The 27,983-nt window shown below is 35.3% G+C and overlaps 1 protein-coding gene across 9 annotated transcripts in view; it reads right to left on the minus strand.

Annotated features, from left to right (window-relative positions):
• The window catches only part of DLG2 (discs large MAGUK scaffold protein 2), a 1,600,462-nt gene that overhangs the window by 1,069,095 nt on the left and 503,384 nt on the right, over positions 1–27,983 (minus strand). The gene's annotated exons all lie outside the window — the stretch shown is intronic.

A 27,983-nucleotide genomic window follows, 5' to 3' on the forward strand; every position in this document is an offset into this window, starting at 1 on the left:
CTGAGCATTGCTGGGTGGGACCCATAAAGAAGAAGAAGGAAAAAAAGGAAGGTAAATGTGGATAGGATAGGAACCAGTCAAATCCAAAGTACATTTGTGGAAAAGGTGCATGCCAAAGTAGGAAAACTCACTGTAATCACTGTAATCACTGTCTTCCCGTTGTTCATTGATTTGCTCGAGCGGGCCCAGTAACGTCTCCATTGGAGACTTCTGTTGTGACTGTGATCGGCAGAGCCTGGCAAGCTACCCGTGATTTATTCGATATGCCAAACACAGGAAAACTCACAAAATTGGAAAAACCAGAAAGCATCAATAGAGTATATCTAGACATTTTTAATTGCAAAATGACTTTTTTTTCCCCTAAGATCAGACTTGGAATTATTCAGGGTTTATTCTAGCTCAGAGATCACTCCTGGAAGTTTTCAGGGACATTTTGGGGTGCTGGAAATTGAACCCAGATAGACCACGGACAAGGCAAACACCCGACCTGATGTCCAATCGCTCCAGCCCCACCAAAATGACTTCTGAAGAGTGCCAGTGGACTGATGTGAGCCCATGGTTATACAAATATGCTGTCGGTTAACAGGTATAGCAGGGACAGGCAGCAGCTGCCTGGAGTAAATCCTAATAGTCTCTATCCATTTCCTTGCTGATTGAGATTAATAACTTTAGAAGCTTTACTGTGTAAGGAAAGTAGGTTTTTCAGGAGCTTTCCATCTGTATATCATCAGTACCTGGACAGATCTTTTCCTTTATAATCTCATTTTTAATATGTCTCGTATGACAGAAGCTGACCCCGGCAGCTGAGATTGAGATGCAATATTAATCCTTTTAAGCAGCTTTGGGCTCATGCCTCAAGCCTCACACACACATATAAATAAATTTCAATGTAGAATGACATTGTAACAGATGTGTAAAAATTAATGTGGGAACTCAGGAAAAAATGTGGTTTGTCCCACAGCACCCAAAAGGAGAGAGAACAAAAGGGAATGCCCTGCCACAGAGGCAGGGTGGGATGGGGGGATGGGGGGTGGGAGGGATACTGGGATCCGTGGTGGTGGAGAATGGGCACTGGTGGAGGGATGGGTGTTCGATCACTGTGTAACTGAAACCCAAGCACAAAAATTTGTAAGTCTACAACTGTACCTCATGGTGTTTCACTAATGAAAATTTTTAAAAAAGGAAAAGTGTAGTTTTTCCTTTCTATAGGATATAAGCCAAAAAACAAATTATAACTAGAAAAAGTATGAAAACTAGTGACAATATAAACAGGCAAAGTTTAGTAGATAAATGTCTCTGCACTTATATATACTATATATGGATATTTAATATATATAAAACAATAGGAAAATGATCTTTTAAAAGGGGCAATCTATATTGATATATAAATAAAAATCACTATAAAACTGACATTTATTTCAAAAACAACAAATCATGAATGAGTGTGAAATAAAAATATTTTGAGTCATTACAAATGAAAGGTCCATTGTCTCTAACTATAATAGATTAAATTTCTTTTTTCCTCACACTCTCAAAAATCTAAACTCTCCCTCAAGTATTTGACAATGTCAGATTCTTTTGGTAACCAGAACAGTAAGAAAGCAATGTAACACTCACTCCTTTACCTAACACATTTTAACATATTCAGTTTAGATTAATTAATCAATTAACATTTCATTTAGGTAATATTGGCTCACAGGAATATAGTTAGTTGTATGTTTTAGGATTATAGTATTACTATGCACACCTATAACCAAAGATCCTGTCTTTATGACTATAATGGTAAAATCTTCCATAATAATGATGGACATTATTATTCTAAATGATGGACTTATTCAAACATTACATTTCTAAGTATAATGTATCATAATAGCTCCTGTACATTTGATGTACATTTTTTCTGATAACTAGTGAAATTTAGCATCTTTTCACATGTTTATTGGTTATCTGAATTTCCTTCTATTGATAACCTCTTCCTTTTTAAGTTGGGTCATATTTTCCATATTGATTTATGAAAGGTTATCCTGCCTTGGGGCTGGAGTGATAAAAGGTTATCCTGCCTTATGAACACTTATTTTTTGTCTATTACATTCACTGAAAATCTCTGCTTCTTGTTTTTGACTAATCTTTGACTTTAGTTTTACTTATTGTTTTAACATGCGAGTCGGCAAAATTTTAACCACACTGAAATGTATCAATGCTTCCATTATATGTGTATGAATATTTAAGAAGCTTTTCCTATTCAAGTTCATAAATGTATTTTTCTCCTTAACGGTTAACTTTTTTTCACCATATTAACTATCCTCTCAGACTACAATGTTCTGGAAATGGAAATTAATCACAAACAGAAAAGGGAAAAAAATTTAAAACGCTTGGAAATTAAACAAACAAAAATACATAAGAATTTGCTGAACTTTTTAAAAGACCATTAAGAATATAATCTCTGAAAATAAAATAAATATGCATAGTAAAGGGAGAAATGAATGACCAAAGGCAGCAGAACTGAAGGGTTGATCTACAGAACTGGGTTTACCTGGTGGCGGGGTTCAGTGGGGACAATGACAGGAATCTGGACATTGGTGGAGGTAAGCTGGAACTCCGGTGGTGGGTGTGGTATTGAAATGATGTATGCATGAATCTATAATTTACAGTACTATCAAACATTTACCTCATAGCAAATAAATAAATCTGTCAAATGGCATTTGATTGTCAGATAGGAATCTATTTCCCCCCCTCTATTGCAGTTGTCATTACTTATTTAATTTTGATTATTGGTACATAAGAACCTATTCTTTTTCTTACTGACATGCAACCCAAAGAAATCATTAATATCTGAATCACAATATATAAATCCGTGATTAAATATTTATGTGCCCCTTTGTTGGTGTTTTTTTACCCCCTATGTGATATTATCTTTATTTTTTGCTTCACAATAAAAATTTGTATCCAAAGGGTCAACAAAAATTTTTAAACTTAACTTTTAAAATCAATCAGATGTACACTTGATCATTTTAATACTACTCCAACATTGCATCTTATTGTGGTACATTGTTTTAGAACTATTTGTAGTATTTTTATTTTCCACCAAATTTACATATTCACTTCTGTTATTTACAATTAAAATTTACTCAAAAAAAACTCTAAATACTATTAATTTAGTTTTTCAAAATTTACTTCTCTAAATTTGCCTTACTTACACATCTTGGTGTTCATTTTTGAAAAAAATATTTAATGCTGAAATGTACTCAACTTTTATAATACTTTTCTTGAACCCTCTGCGTTCACCTTAAAATTTAAATGATAACATGGGTATAAAGATCTCTCTAAATAGAAAATGATTTTCCCCAAAGCACTTTGGAGACATTATCTCACATTGTTTTCTGGCATCATTTTTATCCTAAGATGTCTGCTGTCAGTTGTTCCAATGCCAAAATATATCTATGATTTGTCCTTCTCATCATTTGTTTGACAATATTTTTCCTTGTCTTCACTGAACTGCAGTAAGTGTGTGTGTTTATGCATGCACCTAGACATATTTCTAGAGATCTCTATAGTTTTTTGATCTATAATTTTTATGATTTATATATTTTTCTTATTCATTACATTCGTTATTTTAAAATCCACCTAACCTTTAAACACTGTTAATATAATTTTATTCCTTCTTTGTCTTTGTCTTATCATGTTTTCATTTTAAAACATACTTGACTTAGAGTTTTATCTGATATCGTTATACTCTTACTTTTTTGGGTGTAAAAGACATTTATGGTATTTGCACTCTTGGAATTGATTTCTATGTGTCACAATACATTTTTATTCTGAGATATTCTTTAGTAAAATTGAACTTGAGGTGGGAGTCCCAGGGACATTAGTTGGCAACTGTTGCTATGAAACATTTGCACAGCCTTCTGTAAACTCCCCAGTGGTTTCACAAGTCCGGGAACAGTTTCATCTTTAATATTTTATTTAGTACTATCCTCCCCACACAAAAAGGCTAAATTTATTTTCCCTCCTTTTCTATTGAGAGTTATAGATGGTTCTGACTACCCTGGGTTAATGAATGAAACTTTACTAGAAACCCTTTATCTTACTTTTTTTTGGAGGGAGTGCCGTACACCCTATGGTACTCAGGGCTTACTCCATGCTCAGGGGTCACTCCCCGTGGTGCTCTAGTAACCATATGAGGATCCAGGTTTCGAACTGGACTCAACCACATGCAAGGAAAGCGCTTTGCCTTCTGTACTCTCTCTAGTCCCAGAAGTCCTCTCTTAAATGAGAAATTTATTTTAAGTTTTCCATTCTATTTAATGGGTCTTAGTTTTATCTTTTTCATTGCTGATCCTAAGATCAACTGCACTGCTGTATACATAGACATAAAAACCCCTCCCTCTTACCTCAGTGGCACTTTTGAATTCCATATAGCCCTGTGATCTCACAAGTCAATAAATTATTTGGCATAAAGCTAAACTTACTTAAAGACAACTGAATAATTTACATGGCCTGCACACATTTCATAAAAATGTTGTATAATAGTGTGTATAATAGTGCGTATAATACTTTTAAAATACTTTTAAAATTTTCATGCATGAAGCAAATGGGAAGTGAGAATTAAAATGTTATCCAATTTTATTCCTCTGTAAAAATTGTAAAAATTCCTCTGCAAAAATTGCGGTCAAATTTTATAGCACAGCGGTAGGGCATTTGCACTGCGCTCAGCCGGCCTGGACAAGCCGGGTTCGGTTCCTCTGCCCCTCTCAGAGAGTCCGGCAAGCTACCTAGAGTATCTTGCCCGCATGGCAAAGCCTGGCAAGCTACCTGTGATGCATTCAATATGCCAAACACAGTAACAAGTCTCACGATGGAGACATTACTGGGCCCGCTCGAGCAAATCGATGAAGAACGGGAGGACCCTGACCGTGACCGTGACCGTAAAAATTTCACAGGTATTTGTGACCTTGGACAGGTAACATTAAATCTACAAATAAGATATTTACATGAAAGTCATGTCGCTGTGATGAAATCATGTTGTTGTGATGAAACACATAACAAATCAAGTAAACTCTCTGGAACAGTGCAGGGCCCATATTATAGGAATAATTAAAATTATATTTTTAAATTTTATTCATCTTTTCATTTTCCGAAAAGATGAAAACATAGCAGTCTAGACAAACAAGACAAATACGGTGTGTTTACTATTAGGATAAAACAAAGAGTAGCACTGTAGCACTGCCCTCCCTTGTTCATCGATTTGCTTGAGCGGGTACCAGTAACTTCTCCAGTGTGAGACTTGTTACTGGTCGAATATATCACGGGTAGCTTGCCAGGCTTTGTCATGTGGGCAAGATTATCTGGGGTCTCTGAGAGGGGCGGAGGAATAGAACCCAGGTCGGCTGCCTGCAAGGCAAACGCCCCACTGTGCTATTGCTCCAGCACGAAACAGAGTGATTCATAAAGCTATCTTTATATTTTTATTAAAAGACCTTGTCAGACTGTGAAAAGCCATTCTTCTTTCTTATTTCCTTTCCTCTCTTATATTCCATTAGCAGAAAAACAAATATTTCCAAACTTGTAAATATCTTTCATCAATTTAAACATTTCGGCAATCCTTGAGATAAATGAAGGTATTCATTCTTTCTTGAATTATGTTTTAAGTAATATGACTACATATGGTGAATATGGTTTTGATGTCTTAGGACACACTGGCAATGCTCAGAGCTTATTCCTACCTTGTACTCACTCCTGGTGGTACTCGGTAGACCATTTGTGGTATCAGAGATCAAGTGCGGGTCAGCTGAAATGCCAATAACCTACCTGTTGTACTATCTCTCCAGGCTGGAGCGATAGCACAGCGGTAGGGCGTTTGCCTTGCACGCAGCTAACATGGTCGATGCAAGTTCGATTCCTGCCCGGCAAGCTACCGAGAGTATCTCGCCCACACGGCAGAGCCTGGCAAGTTACCCGTGACAAGCTACCCATGACAAGCTACCCGTGACCGTATTCAATATGCCAAACACAGTAACAACAAGTCTCACGAAGGAGACGTTACTGGGCCTGCTGGAGCAAATCGATGAACAACGGGAAGACCATTACCGTGACCTACTTTATCTGCATTTGATTTATTTTATTTACTTTTGGGTGACCTGGGGGTTCACCTGGAAGTGCTCAGGAGCAAGTTTCAGTGGAGAGCTGTGGACTATGTGCTTCTAGAGAACAATCTGCTTTATTACACGTAGCAGGTAATAAATGCATTTTGAAACTTCAATTGTTATTTGCTGAACAAATGAATGAGCATGTCATCAAAATTTCATATTCATGAGAGAGTAAAGTATGACACTAAGTAGTAATCTAAAGAGCTCAATTAAATATTTGAAGTTTTGTACTATATTTGTATTTGTATTCTATCCTCGTACACGTATGTGTATACAAAAGATAAGTCAAAGTCATTTTAAGAAAAGTTCAATTTTTCAACTACTTATAAAACATGTTTTCAAATAGTATACCAGTAAAAACATTAATTTCTGGCCAGATACCAACCAGCAGACTTGTACTTTGGTGGCTCTTCCTTTTCACAAATAGGTGTGACAATCTTTTACAAAATTTAATACATACAACCATATTCATAACAATAAACCGCCTCTTCCATTTCTTTAAAAATGAAAACCACTAATGAAAACATACAAATTATTTCTTTTCCTTTCTGCCACCTACATAAAACAGAAACAACAGCTGCTGAAATCCTCAGTGCAAATGTCAATTGCAGATAATGCCACGGAAAATATTCTGCTATTAACTTTAAACTCTATCTAGCTTTAAGAATAATATACAGTAAAAAAAAAGGTTTTTGCAGTATTTTTTGTATCTTCCATAACTGAACAGGAAGAAGTTGCTAGTACTCTCTACATCAGCTATTTTATATTAAGAAATCTTGATGCAACTGCAATATATTGTCTTTAACTCACTAAAAATAATTTATCCACTAAGATACTTAATACACCTTCTCAATATTGATATTTCATCTATTTTGTCATATTCACATACTATCTCAATTGTTATTTACTTGGGTTATTTAAAATTTTAATTTAAATAAATTTTGTTTAAAAAGAGAACTTATTTACAAGATTAAAAAAAGACCTAATCTACCTGAGTGGAAAATAAATTACATAATAAAATTATATGAATAAAATCTAAAAATAAGAGAAAAATTAAGTTGAACTGAAGATAATAATTTATATTGTTTTTGGAACTGAATTCACATTTCAGTATAAGTCTTTTTTTTAATCGCCATGTACCAACTGGTATAGCACAAGAAATACTGTGAATTTTTATACAAAAAATTTTGAGTCAAATACTATTAGGTTAGTTTACAGACGGGAAATGAAGTTTCATGGCCAATTTTGAGAAACAATTAGGCTTCTCATCTTGGTTTGTGCCTAAGTTCTCAGTTTACAAAACGTAGGTAGTACAAAAATATCATACAGTAAAGATAAACCATGATCACAAAAAGGAGTGGCTAAGGAATGGTGGGAAAGGAGATACTGTGGGCTTCATAAGCTACAGTGACCAGTTGGGCTTTGTGCTATGAATGTGCTGTGGAAAAAAATTTTCAAGTGTTATTGTGATAAGACAAATTAACAAGATCATTATTGCTGCTGATCTAATAATCTTGATTGTGGGATTCAAAACTAAAAGCAGGAAATATTTTTAGAAGTCTCAGCAGTTATATCACTATCACTGTCATCTTGTTAATCATCAAATTACTCAAGTGGACGCCAGTAACATCTCTATTCCTCCCAGCCCTGAGATTTTAGCAACCTCTTCTTACTTGTCTTTTCCCAACGATTGGAAGCTTTCAGGGTCAGGGGAATGAGACTGTATTTGGCATATCGAATACACCATGGGGAGCTTGCCAGGCTCTGCCCATGCAGGCAGGATACTCTCGGTAGCTTGCAAGGCTCTCCGAGAGGCATAATATATATTATCTATATCAGTTATATAAACATAATTCATATATTATATCTATGATATAATTCATATATTATATCTATATTATATTATACCATATAATATAAATTATATATTATATAGTATATATAATTTATATATTATATAGTATATCTAATATACTATATAATATATATAAGTTATATAAACTTTAAATATCAGGATAACTTGGACAAAGCTAAGACACATTAAAATTTAAAACAAACAGTGGTTAGATTCTGGACATACTTTGAAAATGGTCAATGTTGGTTCTGAAAGACTGAAGGATGCCATCACGTTTAGTGGCCTAAAGGCTACTAGAAGGCTTCCTGTTTTTCAATCAGGTCCAAATCTCAACTGCTCGAAAATTTAGCACTGACCGAAACAAAGGCTGCAGAGAGAGGAGATTTTGTAGGAAAATGAGAAATGAGATTCTGGACAAGTTAACTTGAAGACATCTGAATGGAAACATCGAATAATTTTGTGGAAATACAAATCTAGCATTTAAAGTAAATATCAGCATATAAATGGTATTTAAAGTCATGATCCTAAATAAGATAGTGAAAATCTCAAAGACTGAGTCATTAAGCATTTCAGCATTTACTGTTATCTATTTAACATATAATTTTCATCTTAACTTTGGATCCCTGAACAAAGTAAAAGAATAAGACATCTGTGAATATATGGATGCAACAGAAGTGAATATAGTGAATTTTTATGGAATTAAACTCAAAAGAAAAGATAGTAAAGCGATGATAGGAGCAAGGGTCCCCTCCCCCCAAAATATATTCACATATAGAGGATTAATGAACAATTGGATGAGGTGGTGTCAAAAGAATGTTGAAAGCAAGGAATACACAGGGAACTAACATTTTTGTTGTGGACAATAGTTCTTGTGTGAATATATCTCACATTTATCATTTTTCATATGAGTCAACACAACTAGTGATCTCATTTAATCTTCAAAGAATTCTAGCAAGGCAGGCTCCAATCCTCACATAAATACTCTCCAAAAAAATCAAGAAAGTTAAATGAGGTCACTCAAGTCACAATGTAACGGTCTGAACATCTGACTCAGAATCCCAGCTCCCAACCACAAGTGGGGCCCGGAGGGCTTATTATATGGCACTACTCCTTTTTTCCCCTTGGTGTGGAAGTCTAGGACTTACGTAAGCATGCTAGTTGTATTGGAGATGAGAAACCCTTCTTATTCTCTTTCAATTTTTCTCAATGTCTTCTGTAGGATTTGGTGAAATACTTTTGCAAAATTTTGTTGTTTCAGTGGAACTGAAGAAAGTTTAAGAAAGCAGTTTCATTCATAAGAAGGTTCTAGAGATACTTTTACCTTGGATTTGCCCAGGAAAAGAGCATTTCTGAGGTTTGAAGTACAGCAATTTATTCAACTGCCTCACCTATATAGTATCACATGAATATTAAAATGAGGAGCTAATTTAAATTCAGAGATTCAGTGTTGATATTCCAGAAAAAAATGGTATTGAAAAGCATAAATTTGGGAGTTATTCTCAAGACTGGGATGATAGTTCACCTAAAGCTATCATAATATTGGTACTATCAACTGAACTCAAAAACAAGTCCAGGAATTGGAAGAGACATATATAAATGAACAAGTCAACAATCACTTCAAGAAGTGTGCAAGTGCTTTGGGAACTTTCGGAAAATTCGTGTAGGAGCCATGAATTTGACCCCTGAACACTGTCGTGTATAACCCCCAAGCAATGATGTTTGTGGATTAAAAAAAAAAGAAAAATGTTAAACATATAACACAACTTCTCCTTAATGGGGCGCAGAATGGCCCGGCAATAGAACCAACATTCCGACATGCCTTCAAGTACCCCATTATGTCCTGCTGGAGCGATAGCATAGTGGTAGGGCGTTTGCCTTACAAGCGGCCAACATGGCCGACCCGAGTTCGATTCCTCCGCCCCTCTCAGAGAGCCCGGCAAGCTACCGAGAACATCTCACCCGCACGGCAGAACCTGGCAAGCTACCGGCGACGTATTCGATATGCCAAACACAGTAACAACAAGTCTCATGATGGAGACGTTACTGGGCCCGCTCGAGCAAATCGATGAACAATGGGAGGACCGTGACCGTGAATAACACAACTTAATTTTTTTCTTTTTTTTTTCTTTTTGGGTCACATCCAGCAATGCACAGGGGTTACTCCTGTCTTTGCACTCAGGAATTACTCCTGGCGGTGCTCAGGGATGCTGGGAATCAAACCCGGGTCGGCAGCGTACAAGGCAAACTCCCTACCCACTGTGCTATCGTTCCAGCCTGAGAAGTGAATATGTTTACTTAAAGATTTTATAAACTTTTCATTAGTTAACTGTAACAGTCAAAAACTGAAAAAAACAAACATCTATTCAAACATGAATAAATAAATATTGAGATAACCTGTAAAAGCTGAAAACTTTTTAAAAAAGCAAATATCAATCAAAACATGAATAAATAAATTGAGATACATTGGTACAAGAAAATGCTAACCAAATAATTTTTAAAGATGAATTATTGCTATCATTCAAAAGTAGGAACGAATTCTTAAAAATCAGATTGAGTGAAATCACGACCATCCTGTTGTTCGTCGATTGCCTCGAGCAGGCCCCAGTAACGTCTCCTTCATCCTAGCCCTGAGATTTTTTAAAAAGTGCCATATTCAAGGCTCTTTCGGGGTTAGGAGAATGAGATCCATCATTGTTACTGGTATTTGGCAAATTGGGTACGCCACGGGGAGTTTGCCAGACTCTTTTATTGAGTGAAATAAATCAGATTAAAAAGAACATCTACAGTATGATTTTATTTGCATAAAAATCTAGAAAATACAACAAAATGCATAAGGAAAATATTTTAGTTGTGACGTGGTAAAAAGTAGATGAATGGAGAAAATATTTATAGAAGGACACAATGAAACTGGTAGGTAATAGACATTCTCTCTCTGTCTGTCTCTCTGTCTCTCTGTCTCTCTGTCTCTTTGTCTCTCTGTCTCTCTGTCTCTCTGTCTGTCTGTCTCTCTCTCTCTCTCTCTCTCTCTCTCTCTCTCTCTCTCTCTCTCTCCAAGTTGTTTTGGTGTCACACCCAGAAGTGTTCAGGGATTACTCTTGGCTCTGTGCCAAGGGAGCAATTCTGGTCATTCTAAAAAGACCATAATGTGGTTCAGAGGCTCAAAATTCGACTGGCCACATGCAAGACAGTTGCATTAATTGCAGTACTCTATCCCGAGCCTGATATCCATTTTCTTGATGGAAGTGATGGTTTTACAGATAGAGAAATCATGTAAAAATCTATTAAATTAAGCATTTGAACTATATGCAGTTTAATGGTATATATCAATTATACCTCAAAATATGTTTTAGACCACAAAGATGCATAATATATAATAAATATGTAAAAATAGTTAATTCTATTTTTCTTTGCCTGTTTTTGGTTTTGGCATAGAGACAATTTTAACTGTGGCACTTAATTTTTATTTTAAAGTTGATTTTTGCTCTTTTCTCCTGCTGTTTCTTAGGAAGCAATATTTTTCAAGTCTATACCCTTAGTCTCAGCAATCTTTTAGCAGACAAACTATCCCAAGAAATATACAGAATGCTTTCTTGAGGTTTTTTTCTCATTTGAAAAAAAATCAGAGTGAAGACTATGCATGTGGCAGCAAATAATAGACTCTCATCCTAATTTTCACTGAATATCTAAAAAAAAGTGCAAGCATGAAATAAGAATATATCTAATGACAACATGACATCTAAGTTAAGAGTCCATATCCAGGAACATTTGGGGATTCAACTGAATCATGTTGGAAAGTCTTCCTTGATGGGGAAGAGCTAATTCAGGTACAGGAATAAGGGCCAAAATGATCAATCTATTTCCTACAAATACAGCTCAAATTACATTCTTGACTGTAACACTGAGCTCTTTCCAGCAGATCCATTAAGAGTACTTGGCTTAATGTTGAAGTTATCAGTAAGACCTAATGTCCACGAGAATCACAATAGCCTCTGCCAAGAGAGTATGGAACACTGGGTTCTCAGAGAGAAGACTCTTATCTCAGTGCAAATCTGGGTAAAAATCTGCTGACCAATACTTTAAGGCATTTGGGTAAGACAAATTCAAACTCCCTCTGCTAATTGATGGAGATCCATAAAGTGTGCTTTTTTATTGATTCGGGTACTATGATTTATAATACTATTAATGATAGTTTCCCATGTACATAATTTCAATATCACAGCCATCACAACTAGAGTGTACACACCTCTTCTCCCAAGATTCCCTCCCTAGTCACCTGTTTACCAACTCAGTCCTGTGGATTAATTCTCCTGGTGTCTTTGTCCCTTTGTTGCTACTTTGATATGTATATTTAAGTCCCACATCTGAGAGAGATCTTTCTGTAATAAACTTTTTCCTTCTTACTAATTCAGCATTAGATCTTCTAGATCCATTCCACATCATATAAAATTTCACAATGTCTGTTCATTCTGTTAGCGGTTTTGTATTCCTTTGTGTTTATATACTACAACTTCTTGATCCAGTCATCCTTAGTTGGACATTTGGGTTGTTTCCATATCTTAGTTATTGTACTGTGTTGCTATGAATATAGGTATGCCCATTTCTTTTTGAATGGTTTTGTATTTTGAGGGTAGATACCAAGTGTCCTCTGCGACCCTCCCCCATACTTGAAGAAGCCCTGATAGAAATGCACACTTTCCACAGCCACAGACATTTTGACTCATTTTCCAGCCCTGCTCTCTAGATTCACACCAAAATCTCCAAGGAGATATAAGCCAAGTCTCTAAAATTCATGGATACATGGGTTTCCTTTGCTGAAAACCCTTGAGCACCCTTGAAAGGGGGCTTCCACAACCACAGCCACACCCCACAGCTGCTGCTACACCAATAGCCCTATTCCATTTCATCATGAATCATCTCTGCAAAGACAACGAACCTTGAAATTTTCAGTTATGTACACACCAGTTTTCAAGCAGAGGAATCTGGGGTCATCTCAGAGTAGGGGAAAGTATCCCACCACCTCCCATCCCCCTACTTCTAGGAGTCATGCCCACTTCTCACAGTCACCATCTTACCGACTCATGGTCCAATTCTGAAGTTCTGGACCACACAGTCATGTAATTGGCCACAAGATACGGCCAAATTCCTCAATCCTCACATTTCAGTAGGAACACACCAAATTTTATGGAAAAATAAAATAGAAGTTGATTAAGCTCAACAAACAAACAAACAAAATAACATAGAAAACTCAGCTAGCAACAAACAGCTTAGTTAAATGTCAGAAAAAAACTTAATGACCTTATAGTTAGCTAGAACAATTTTCACAGACTTTCTTTTAATAAAGTATTTTTGATAGTTCCATTAGTTATTTAGTTGTGACAGGCAATATAAAATAAATTGTTGTGTGCCTGCTAAGGGGACAGGCTTAGGGGCTGTTTGAAAACAGGGACAATGGTGGAGAGAAGGTGACTCTCATGGTGAGACTGTTGTTGAAACATTGAAAGCCCATAACAACTGTATTATGAACATCTTTGCAAAGTACCGTGTTTAATTTTTTAAAATTTTTTCAGAGAAGTGGGTATTGACCGTATTTCCAGCTAAGTGTATTAAGAAGATGAATAATTATATTCCATAATTAAGAATAAATGAAAAGTATCCTTGACTTAGAACCTTAGTAGAGAAATCTCCTTATTCTCATCCTTAAAGGATCAAATTAAAGTACTTGTTTATGTTCAGGCTGGAAAGATAACACTTGCCATGAACTCTGCAGATGCTTATTTGATTCAGAAATGATAATCCCCTGAGTACCACCAAGAATGATCCCTGAGCACAGATTTGGCAGCACTCTTGAGTGTCACCCAACCTCCCCTCCCAGATAAATACATACTGATTCTTAATATATGCATATGTGTATATTATTAAAATATCCTGAGTATTTTTATATAATTCATATAGTGAGGGTAGATAATATTTATTATTTAGGTCTTTGATATGTGCCAGGCATTTTGCTAAGTGGTTTTCATGTAGCACATACCTTCTGACAACTTGCAGAGACAAGAACTAACTTCACCTATATGGTACAGATCTCTCAAAGGGTAAATATGCTGAGTACACTTTAATTATATAATTATAATTTATAATTCTTTAAATATGCTGAGTACACTTCCTCCTCAAGTTTCACTCTTTTATGTGAATATCTGGAATCCACTTTCCTAGATACCCATCTGGTCCCTTACGTCCTTCAAATTCCTACTGAAATGACACCTTTTTAGAGCAAACCTTTTTATTGTTCTCTTGCCCTCACATTTTATTCATAGCTACCGTCAGAGTTCACTGATTTATCTATACTCCTACCAAACTCACTGAATGAAAGTCTACGTAAGCAGGGATTATTATCCTTTTATATTCATTAGCTAGGATGATGTTGCTACTCGGTAGATTCTTATAAAATATTTAGGAATGGCAAAAAGTATGTGATATAGTTTTTATTCAAGAGGTTAAAAAACATCCTGGGCTACACTTGGCAGTACTCAAGACAATATATGTATCAGGGATGGAGTCTGAGTCAAGATCATGCTACTATCTCTCCAGCCCTCCAATGTTTTTAGGAAAAGGAAACATACGCTGAATCAATTAGAAGACAAAAGTATTAGTTATTATTTATTTATGTACTCGTGTGACAGCGAACTACTGCCATGTGTAAGGCATTGCAGACTAGGTAGCAGGAGGCGTAGTAGTAAAAAGAACTGCTGTCTCCTGACTTCAAGTGCTGCAATTTCTTGGATAAGAGGAAGCTGATACTGAAGGTTTTTTCAGTGAACAAAACTTGATAAGTGGAATAATATACGCTAAAAATGAGTAAATATAAAATACCTTCTGAGTTCATAAAAGGGAGGAATTACTACAACTGTGTAATATAAAGTACTAAGCTGAATGTAATCAAATGTCAAACTGTATGGCAGAGATGATAAAACACAATTGCCTATCACTTCTGCAATTGAAATTCACCAGGGATTTTTGGTAAGCTATCATGCAGAAAATAACATATGCCAACTCATATTTCTCTTACTTCCCTGTGGAAGGGCACTGAACATTAAACACCGTACAGTCCTGAATGATGTTTCCAGCTGTTTCTGAGAGCCATTTTATCATCTTTGTTTTGTTCTTCACTTCCCTGTGCGGCAAAGAAACTAAAGGTAAAATTTGCTATCAGTGTTCTGAGAACAAATGATGATTTATTAAAAATGATTAATTAAAACACCTTTAATACACAAGTGTTTATGCCACATTTGAAGTATCACAATTTTTAAAAAAGAGGCAGGGAATCGTATCCACCTCTAATTCTTTAATCTTTTTAAATATTGGAAATTGATCAATATCCTTTTATATGATCATTTAAAATACTAGTAGAAAGGATGTGAAGGATAGCATTTTGGAAGATCCTCTGGGAGGTGTGCAAACAAGCAGAGCTGTGTTTATAAATGTAGATGCTGGTTAATTACTACAAAAATTAAAAATTGATTAAAATTAATTAAAAATTGGCAAGATGACTTATGCCCCTATTAAAGAAATTAGACCACCATTCAAAACACTTCTGATAGATGCATATTTTAGATGTAGGGGACTCAATTTCATGAATGAATCAATCATATAGTAAAAGCAATGTTAAGGTAAAATGTGACACAAAAATGTGTATTTACTTTTGTTACTGTTTCTCTAGAATGAATTCCTAGAATACATTTGAAAAAGTAAAAAAAAAAACATTTGATATATGTACTAAATGTTGCCAAATTTATATCCAAAATGTTACATTCCTAAATCCTGTCCAGCAGGATCCTTGAGTGATCATTTTTCCACACTCCTATAGGTTGAAGCTTTGCCATGCTCTTTTCCTACTTTTACTTCCGCTTACTTTTTTTAACTCTGTAACTTGAAACATTGATTTAGGGGGCCAGAGAGATAGTACAGAAGATAGGGCATTTGCCTTGCATATGGCTGAGCCAGTCAGCATCCCATATGGTCCCCCAAGCACCGCCAGGAGTAATTCCTGAGTGCAGAACCAGGAGTAACCCCTGAACGTTGCTGGGTGTGCCCCCCCAAAAGAAAACATTGATTTAAAATATTTTGAGGATTCACTTCGACTTACCTTAATATTTATAAATTATCTGGGATTTCAATGAACTTTAAAGGATTAATGAATCTATGATTAAGAAATAACTTATCTCTGACTATTAAATATTTAAAATTTACAATTAATCCTTTAAATTTTCATAATCTAATTATTTTTATTTATGAATTTCATTTCACTTATCATTAGAAAGACCCTCTAAGATAGCTATTATAAATTGATAGTTTCTGGCTTTACATTTGTGTTAGTCTGTTGATACATCAGAAACAACTTGGGAATTGATAATGAGGATCATATTTATTACGTGTGAACTAACTCACAAATAATATACTAAATTATCTTCATGAATGTCTCTTTAATCCTCAAAAATCACTTCACTATGCTTACTTTAATAGGCAACATTATTAATATCCCTGTTTTGATACGTAATAAAACCAAAGAGCAGAGAGGTTGACTTATAAGGGGTAACATATCGAGCAAGCTGGTAGACACTGCTTAAATTCTAGCAATCCCTAGAACTTATAATCGCAACTTCATCTTACATTAATATAAAAAGATTCAACTAATTTTTTTCAACAAGCTGTGGGCTTTCTGATCTTATTTTTGAGAAAACATTTTATTGAATCAGTCGTCCAGGCAGTTAGTTCTTGTGCCAGCACTTTCTTTTATTTTCCTTCTCTCTGTTTTTAGTGTTGTAGATTTGTAATGTTATTAATCACTGCTTCAGTTTTTATAAACTATATCGCTCTTTCTATTAATTATTCTAGGCAAACAATTTTTTGTTTGGTTCAAATACTTCATTAGTTGACCTATATTGAACTGTGCTATGTATTGGACAAATTTACATTTTAATTTCATATTTTCTTGCAGAAATGAATTGTCTTGCTATTAATTCAAACCACTTTTGAAACTACTAAGTACAATTTTATAGTTTTCTTCATCTATATCATACATGTGTTATATGGTATAGTAGTAGTAGTATTCATAGTTTCACCCTTACTTTATGCTGCTATCATGTTTTCACACATAGAGAACATGAATACAGATTTTAACCCAACTCTTCATAAAATACACAGATACAAAATATTTATACATGCCTTAAAGATTATAACATACCAATTTATTCAGCTATCCATCCATTCAAATCTTATTGAATACATGCTCAGTGCTAGCCAGTTTCTATTGTTGATGGTGCAGTGGAAAATAAAATAAGTAAAATTCTTGCTCTTGTGAAACTGTTATCTCGTCCATACAGATAAATACTTTACTTAAATTTTTATACATTATATATGAATAAATTATTTTCCTATTCTTCCCTATGAGAAACTAACAGAAAAATATTCAGGAAATTGCTTGTATCTATGTACAGTGCTTTGTAGTAAGTTTGACTTAAAGGCAGAAAAATAGGCAGGACTATGGAAATTTTATTAAAACTAATTCTGCAAGATTGCAAAACATCTGTATTCTAAAGATTTCATTATCTAAGCTATAAAAAAATTATCCAAGCTATAAAAGTATTGAATTCCAATTCCCACCATTTATAAGTCACAGCTTTCACTGTCGAGCACATCTTTCCTGATTTCACATCTATGCATGTTATAAACAGTTTCTAGTATCCAAAATTATTCCACGACAAATATCATATGAACATTTTATGTTTAGAAAATAAAGATTTAGAATTTAAAACAAATGTGCCAATATCTTGATTTTCAGATCAAGTAGCTAAAACTCTATCCAGGATAGTCTGTCTCCAGGGGTCTTTTTATTATTTTTCAAGCAATTGTTTCCTCATATACATCTTATGACTATTACAACTACAGACGTTGCTTAATTAAGGGAGTGCTTAATTTTTTTTAAATTTATGTTCTCAGATAAATAAACTTGTGGAGAAAGTACATTACTCTATCAGTCAAGCATATCTATGCAGAAATTTAAAATAGATATAAAAATATTGATCAAATATAATGGACTCAGTATTGTCAGGTTCATAGTGAAACCTTGATCAAAGGTAAAAATAAGATCTGAGTATGAATATCTAAGGGAATTTAAGGACAGATCTACAGGGATAGTATAAGACTAAGAAACATGCCTTGTATGCCAAACTCTGGTTAGTCCTCGGTACAGCATGCTCCTCTAAGCATTAATGAGCAGCCCTGGAGACACTGGGGTAGAGTGGTGTGCAGATCATCCCTAGCAGAGAAATTCCCAAGCAACACTAAGTCTTGGATCCCATCACTGAACACTGATTTGGTTGGTCAAGAATCACTATGCCCCAGGTCTGTTTGAGTCCTGCTTGGAAGCCCTCTCTTCATGGCCCTGGATAGTAAGTTAAGGGGCAGAGGGATCATATATATGTTAAGACATTTGCTAAGTGAAATGAGTCATAAAGAGAGGGACAGAGAGAAGGACTGCACTCATTTCTGGAGTATAAAACAACTTAACATGAGGCTGACACCTAAGGATAGTGGATACATGGGACAGATAGATTGCTCCATAGCTGGAATCTTGCCTCATGAGCAAAGGGGAGAAGGCAGCTGGAATAGAGAAGGGATCGCTAAGAAAATGATGGCTTGAAGAACCGGTTTGGATGGGAGATGTGTGCAGAAAGTAGATAAAGGACCAAACATGATAACTTCTCAGTGTCTGTATTGCAAACCATAATGCCCCAAAGTAGAGAGAGATTATGGGGAATCTTGTCTGCCATGGAGGCAGGGGGGAGGGTGGGGAAGGGGGGATATAATGAGGATATTGGTGGTGGAGAATGTGCACTGGTGGAGGGATGAGTGATCATTGTGTGATTATAACCCAAACATGAAAGCTTATAACTATCTCACGGTGATTCAATAAAAAAAAAAAACACATTTGCTTTTCATGCAGTCAACCAGGGTTTGATCCCTGGCACCACATACCATCCTCAGAACACTACGACGAGTGACTCCTTGATACAGAGTCAGGAGTAAGCCCTGAGAACCACCAGTGGTAGTCCATGAAACACTTAGTTACACAATGTTTTTCCGAGTGAAAAGGGGAGCAGTTATTAGTTTATCTGGAAAAATGGAGCCCTTGCTACAGTGTAGACAGAGAAGGAACTACTTTTTATTATTGTGTCTCTAGCATCTAATTCTTGCCCCAGAAAAGCCATTTGGTAGATGGATGAGTGACTATGTCTCCATTACCCTAGAGAAATCAGTGAATTAAAAAAAAATCCCGCAAGGCAAAAGACCCAGGTCTTTGATAATGTTGCCAAAGCTGAATATATCTTTAACTTTTAGCATCTTGCTTTTCTCATCACTGGAATAAATAAGTTTAACTGAATTACCCCATAGGTCTTTATTACTACTAAAATTCTATTATTTTCCCGCACGGCAGAGCCTGGCAAGCTCCCTGTGACGTATTCGATATGCCAAACACAGTAACAACAAAGTCTCCAATGGAGACGTTACTGGGCCCGCTCGAGCAAATCGATGATCAACGGGAGGGCCTTTTTACTATCATTTTACCAATCATATTATCAGTGTTTTCTCACAAAAACTTACATACTAAAGGGGGAAACTTTCCATTTAACAAAAGAACTCCTGGGCAGTCAAAGACACTAAAAAATAATTTAAACTATTTTCAAGCTTCTACAAACACATGCAAGATATCCTATCTCTGTTATAGTTGAACATTTTATTTCATTGTGATAAATATAACCTTAATAAATGCACAGGTGCTAATTACTTGTTGATACAAGAAACGTGAATGAGCTGGAATTACTTGGCATATACAGTGACAATTGTGTTTTGTAAAGATGTATAGAAATCTTATTTTCTAGAAAGAAGAACATTATCCAGTATCCCAAAATACTATTTGCCCCACAACTGCAGTATAACCCGATGCTACAAATAAATAATGTTTTTCTTAGTACACAGTTACAATGTCATGTTTACTCACATTTTACAGGTAAGGAAAAATATTTATTATTATTTAAAGAAACACCAGTTTGCTTTACATAAATAAGAAGATATTTATAAATGACTTAACTTTAATATGCTTGACTTTTGCTTTGCTTTTTTTTAATGCTTAACTGAAAATGGTTATATTATCACCCACTAAGGACTGGAAATACAAACATGCAATAAAATGTCAAACTTTAATTAGATTTCAGTTGAGTAAATCTGTCAGTGGATTGCTTAACAATTGCTCCTGTTTGCATTGCAGGTCAGAGAAGCTACAAATAGTTCACTGGGCCACCAGTAATAATGATATATCTGAATTTACTGCTATGAAAAATATTTTTACTATATAAGCGGAAGCTCTTGGCATTGTCAGATGCATAGATGGGGGTAGGTATTTAAAATATAAAGTCATAATTTTGGGGCCAATTAGTATAATAAATAGTGTGCTTACCTTGTGTGTGGACAATATTGGTTCAGCACCCCATAGGGTCCTGAGAGCTCACTAGTGGTGATCCTGAGCACAGAGCGAGTAGTAAGCCCTGAGTAACACTGGGTGTGTCCCCGCCTCCCAAAATGTCCTAGTTTACCTTTGTTGGTTACAAAGTAACTGTTAATGATAGGGAATGTCAGATTCAGAGACCAGAGAGATCTCTGAGCCAGCCACCCTGTTTTAGAAATCAAAGATCTGGGAAAGAATTCAAGGAGGGAAGAAAGGAGAGAGAAGGAAGTAATGTGAAAATGACCATAAGGGCTTCAGTGATTCTGGTGATATGGGAAATTGCAATAGCTGTATGTCCAAAACACAGAGTCAACAACACTGAAAAATGACATCTAAGCTGCAACCACTGGGACTTTGTAACATGGCAGGGGATGGGGAGGGAAACAGAATAGGGAAACACTGGTGGAGGGAAGTGACTCTGATGGTAGGATTGGTGTTGAAATGTATGCCTAAAATATAACTATCAATAACTTTGTAAACCACAGCTATTTAAAAATTAAACAAATGAAAGATCAAGGTCTCAGAGACTTTCAGGACTTTGTCCAAACACATATTCAGGGGGAGATCCAGGTCACTCAGTTTGCTCCCCTAAGTTCTGATGCAACACTAATTTTCTCTACTGCCACAGTGTCTCTCCCTTCAGCAGAGATTTGTTGTTCCACATATGACTCCCCACAGATGTATCCTCTAAGATCCAGTTGTTCGCAATAGAGATAGATCAGAAAGATCATGGTATCGTCTATTTTTCTCAGAGATATCAGAAAAGTTTGAAGATGAGGAGGCAGGGAAAGAAAACATTAATAATGGATAAACAGTGTCTTGTAGGATAATCAAATCTGAATCCTCTGAGCTGAGGGTCTAATCCTCTAGAAACCAATAATCATCAGATATACTTTGGATAAACACCAAGTGAGGTAAAAAGTGGGAGACTGTGAAGTGGGTTGGATTATTTTCAATGGATGGTGTATTAATTTTACATAGATGGGACTCTATCAGTCATTTTTCCTTTAGTTATTCAGTTATGACACACACATCTTGAATCATCAGTTCATTGAGGGAACTGATGAATCAAGTTCATCTCTATATTCTGAGACCATAATTTGATAGGTGTACACTAAATGTTAGAGTAGACTACATTTATGCTTACAAGAGACTCCAGAGTTTGGAACTTAACCTTAGGTTCACAATATTAATTGTGTCTCTGGTTTATAGTTATAATGGGTGATATGTTTTTGTTATTCTATTAAATGAGCTTGATACTCTTCTCTTCAGTAGATTCAGAAAGCTAAAGGAAGGGCAATAGAGCAATCTGTCTTCTTCCATTCACTTCAAGTATAAATTAACACTTGCTTACAGGTAATGGATTAACAGTTTTGAATATAGGAGCAATCATAAAATATTGTTTCAACATGCTTTACTCTAGTTTACTCAGAAGCTACTTCCTTGCAATGACTTATCCTGGCATGAGAGTTAGAACCAACTGGCAATTTGAATTCACTAATTTAACCAACATTATCAAAATCAAGAACACATTACAAATTACACTTACTCTGGATATTCCAAAGGCATAAATGAATAATACAACACCTTGGTCTCAAGTCTGAGCATTTTTAAGTAAAGTAAAGTAAAGACCCTCCCGTTGATCATCGATTTGCTCGAGCGGGCCCAGTAACGTTTCCATGGGAGACTTTGTTGTTACTGTGTCTGGCATATCGAATACGTCACGGGGGAGCTTGCCAGGCTCTACCGTGCGGGCGTGCCCACAGAAAATTACGTACAGGATGATAAATGCACAACAGGGCAGGGGTGGGAGGGACAGGAGGTTATATCAACAAAGTGTAGAAATAGAGAGAAGGCAATGGATAATTATAATTACAACACTTTTCATATTTTGGCTTCTTAATCACTGTTCTCAGCTGTGACAGTAGACATGAGTTCAAAATCTGTGTTGTAAGAGTTTAGTTATCTGGTATAAGGCAGAGAATTATTGTCCCTGTATATCAATCTCCTCCTCTGTGAATTTTAAAAACATGGGCTCTTTCTTCACACAGATCTGGCTTAACTGGATCTGTCATTTATAATGTATCTGGTTTTATGTAAGCTTTATCACTAGTAAGAAGGTTTAGATTTTTTTGTCTGCATAGTAAAAAATATATGCATGCTGGTGCCAGAGAGATAGTACACTGGGTAGGGTGCTTGCCTTGCATGAGGCCAACCCTGGGTTGATTCCTGGTACCACATGAAGTACCCCGAACCCTTCCAGGAATGATCTGATTACAGAGTCAAAGGTGAGCCCTGAAACCACCAGGTGTGACCCAAAACACAAAAATAAATAAATACAAAATAAAATGCATGTCCAAATCAAACAGATTTGTGATGAGTAATTGAAGATGCAAATGTATTTAGCAGAGTGACACGCTCATAGAAAATTGCTAATAGGTATTAACCATTATTAGTAGCATTAAATTAAAATGATGAAACTAACCTGCAATATACTTAATAAAGATATTCTGGTAATATTGGGAAATATATACCAAGAAATTTTGTCAAGAAATATCTTCCAATCAGTATAAGAAATCCAAAGATGATAGAAAGAAAGGATGTCACACATATTACCACTAATTTATAGAACATATAAGATTATCTTTCTCATACAAATCTTGAAGAAAATTTCAGATACAATAGTGTTAACTGCTGAAATGCTCCTATTTATGGAATACTGCAATAAAGCTTATTCAAATAGAAAAACATTATACATGATCCATATTTAATACTATGACTCCACAGCAGGGTATGCTTCTGTGGTAACCAGAGTTCTTTTCTACAACACACTGTGATTACTTCATAAAGGTCAATTCACCCAAATCCCTGGAAACCATGGCATGCCAACCCACCAAGATCACAGAAGCAATTAAAAGTGTTTAACCGGGAAAGTTGCCAGGAACAGATGGCTTTTACTAGTAGATTTTTGTTTTTGTTTTAAAGTACTCAATATGTGGAAACAGCTCTAATTTGTCTTATACCTATTTACTAGTAGGTCTGCTTTATATTTGCAAACTAATGCATTTTGCATTTATAATGATAATTCTCATCTTAAATGGACATTACATTGTGGGTCATAAGCAACAATGATTAAAACGCTCTTGTTATGCTTCCCATGTATTTAATGACTAAAATGAGTCAAAGTTGGCCATGAGAACTCAAACTATATATAAATGCATGTATAATTTTATAGAGTATGAGTACATATTCTAATTGTATGCTTATACAATCCCAATTCTGTTAAGTAAAGGGTTACTAAAGAGCTTTGGAAATCGTTGGACAGGATAAACTACAGATTAGGAAGGGGTCAAAAATTTTAACAAAAACAACCACTATGTACTACTAAATATATTCCAAATTATTGCAGATTATTGAAATTTTCCAAACACCATCATTCATCACTGTTAGTACTCATCTTACATAAATAACCATAGCAGATACTTATTTAACTGAGACAAATACCCAAATACCAGGTTTAGAAATTAATTTAAATCAGATAAATACAAGGTGAGGATGAATTAAAAATGTCTCTAACATTTTTTGAAGTAAATTGACCTTTAAAAAACCATTTATCTGTTTTAGGTTCTGGTTTCCTTATTTATTTTTAATAGAAACACTGATATTATCTAAGTTAAAATAAAATATCAGTTCGCTACTTACAGTACAAAAATTCAGTGAAAAATGCAGATGTTGGTAGACAGTTATGTAAAATTTAGTATGTGATAAAGGCGATATTATATGAAATCAGCACTGTAGCAATGTCCTCCCAATGTTCATCGATTTTCTCAAGCGGGCACTATTGTGATACTTGTTGTTACTGTTTTTGGTATATCAGATATGCCAGGGGGAGCTGGCCAGGCTCTGCTGTGTGGGCAGGATACTCTTGGTAGCTGTCCGAGCTGTCCGAGAGGGACGGAGGAATCAAATCCGGGTCGTCCATGTGCAAGGCAAATGCCCTACCCACGGAGCTATATGAAATTAGCAAGAAAATTTATTTTTGTAATGAAACAAAGTAGCTTTATTGAATAATAAAATAATAAAGGATGACTGGTCACAAACCAGCTTGGTGGCCCTGGTCCCTCTCTCATGCATCTGTTGGCAGCAGGCTGGTGTGGGGAAGCGGCCCAGAGCACCGAACGCATGTGGCGAGAGCACCACATTGTTATTGAGCACCTAATATAGTTTCTCTCATTTGGAATTAGTTCTGAGGAAAAACGAGCTGCAAAAAAAGTACACAAATCCTTTTATTAATAGAATTGATTTTATTTGTATTAATCATATAATTTTGTAATTATTTGGAATGCATAATAAAAATAAAGCAAAGATATAAGTTACTATCTAGAAAACAAATATTCTAGTGTAAAAGAATCACAAGTCAAGGCGTTTTTAAGGGTATGCTATATAGGATTAGATGTGAATAGAAAATTTCAATATCTATCCATGATTTGAACTATTTCCCCGAGTTTTTCATAAAGATAACTTAATAAACTGATGTATAATGGAAATATATTTAACTGATACCAATACATTAATTTATCATTTCCATTTTCTTCTAAAAGGATCCAGGGTTCCTAGGAGAAATCGCTTTTTATTTGGAACAGGGAAAGTTGCATAATATAACTGACAGTTTAAAGACATTTTCTTGACCAAATTAGATTTTTTTAAAGAATGAATTCGCAGGGTTTTTTCCTGGCTCACTATTCAGGAATTACTCCTGGTAGTGCGAAGGGTGTGTGTGTGTGACAGGAAGTGGTGGGGGTGGATCGCAGGGATCATATGAGATGCCTGGTATCCACCCCAGGTCATCTGTGTACAAGGCAAGCACTGTACCTGCCTCACTGTTGCTCTAGCCTGGCAAATTTCATCTCAAGAAATGACTTTATAGGGTGCTTGCATTGTACACGGCTGAATTCCCAGAACCTTATTTGGTACCTGGGTGTGGCCCTAAATCGAAACAAAACCAAAAGATCATTAATCATAAAGGGACGCCGAAGAGAAGAGATGGCACCATGGGTAAGGCACTTGCTTTACAGAAAGGAAACCCAAGTTCCATACCCTCCACCGCAGATGGTTCCCAGAGTCCTACCAGGAGTGATCCCGAAGTGCAGAGCCAGGAGGAAGCCCTGCACACAACTGGGTGTGACCCCAAAACAGAACAAAAAATTAAACATAATAATGTTTTTTAAAAATTAAAATAATGTAATCATCTGCCATCATTAGAACTTATTAAACAATCTCCCTATACTAGAAATTGGCAAGTAAACAAAATGTCATTCTGGAAAAAAACACTTTTATAGAAAAATGTCATGTGGAAGAACTAATAACTAGATTGTAACTATGGCCAAAAATGCTAGAAATTGGGAAAATAAGGTGAAATGTATACTCTGTGAATATAAGTCTCAGTATCTATATTAATAGAAGGAGAAAAGTAGAGAGTACTATGAGATTTGATAGATATGAAATTTACATTTGGTATGTTACGTAAAACTGTTAAATTTATAAAATATGGGTGTTCATTCCATTATTCTTTCAACATTCTATTAAGTTTAAAAAGTGGCTGATAAATGCTAGAAAATATAGATGAAAATTAGTCTATTTTGTATATTGCAGCATTAAACATGAATAAAATGTTATGCATAGTTTATGACAGCAAGCAATTTTGACTATTTTACTATTATACTACAGAATTTTATAACTCAGAAAGAAATAAAGGTATGGAGGAAATTGTGATGCCATTAAGTGGACAACTCTGTTTTCAGTGAACATGTGATTAAATAGGTTGAATTACTATAAAATGGTCCCTGGACTTCCATGTATGTTAATTGGATCTTGTTGGCTAGTTCTGAATTTCCCCAAGGAAGAGAAAAATGTTTATTTCCCTACTCTCCATCTACCCCTTCCATTTAAACTCTGTCAAGTGAAGATAAAGGCAATTCTTTTATGCTGGTTCTCTCCACCTCCTACACATATACCTGTTAGACACTAATTTAACATACCAACTGAAATCTCTAACAGCCATCTTCTTGCATTAGCTGCCTTTCCCTCCCTTACTTTCAATGTACAGCCAGCACTATTGCTAGTATTCAATATGTGCATTTGTTTACTGTGTTCTTTTAAAATTTGCTTTTTTTGTATATTTTATTTTATGCACCCTTACTTTCAATAATGTTAATGGTAGGCTTCATGCATACAACATTCTAGCAACACACCACCTCCCGTGTCCTCTTCCCTCCATAATTATCCCTGCATTCTTTTATCCTACCGCTATCCTTTTGTCCCAGCCACAGCAAACTCACACTGTACACGAGTTGTCAAATCCTGTTGACTTAAGGTATGTTTGTTTATATGCCACACATGAAAGAGATCGCTCTGTATCGGCCCCCCTTCTTCTGACTGACTTCATTGAGCATGATATTCTCCAGATTAATCCACTGAGCAACAAATTGTATGATTTCATCTTTTCTTATAATTGTGTCTTATTCCATTGTGAATATACACCATAGTCTCTTTATTCAGTCGTTTGTTCGTGGACACTTGGACTGTTCACAGATTATGGCTATTGTGAGTGGTACTGCAATGAACAAAGGAACTCAAATACTTTTTCTGAACTGCCAAAAGAAACAATGACCAGAGTAAAAAGACACTTCACAGACTAGAATAAAATATATGTCCACTACTCATCGGACTAATGATTAATATACAAGATATATAAGGCACTAGTAGAACTTAAAACACACACACACACAAATACTCCATCAATAATTGGGAGGAGAGTAAACAAAAACCAAGGAAACATACAGATGTCAAACAGGTGAATGAAAGTATGCTCTCTATTCCTTATCATCATGGAAATGCAGATACAACCAACAAAGACATATTATCTCATACCAGTGAGATTGACACTCAAAAACAACAAAAACAAATAGTATTGACTTGCTGTAGGAAGAAGGAACTCGCATTCACTATAAGCAGGAATGTTAATGAGTTCAGCCTTTTTTGAGAAGCAATATGACATTTCTCAAAAAAAAAACTAAGAATTGAGCTCCCACATAGCCCAATAATTCAACATCTTGACAAATTTTCAGTACATACAATTTTGATCATCACTGGGATTAATTCAAATATTCATTATTAGTCCAACTATTTTTGATGTTACATTTCCCAAATTAACTTATGTTAAAAAACAAATTTATTGAAGGTCCTAAAATATATATAATATGAAATTTTCCTACCTTAAATCAAGTTCCTTGTTCTCTTCTGTATTACATTTGCTTTAATTTTTTTAATTCGTGATATCTAACCTTCAAGCTATTATATTTTGCAGTAAAGAAGTTTTATTTATAGATTTAAGAAATCATTAAAGTTGAATATAATTTCA

Source organism: Sorex fumeus, unplaced genomic scaffold, assembly GCF_029834395.1.
Source record: "Sorex fumeus unplaced genomic scaffold, SorFum_2.1 ptg000030l, whole genome shotgun sequence".
NCBI classification, from domain to species: domain Eukaryota; kingdom Metazoa; phylum Chordata; class Mammalia; order Eulipotyphla; family Soricidae; genus Sorex; species Sorex fumeus.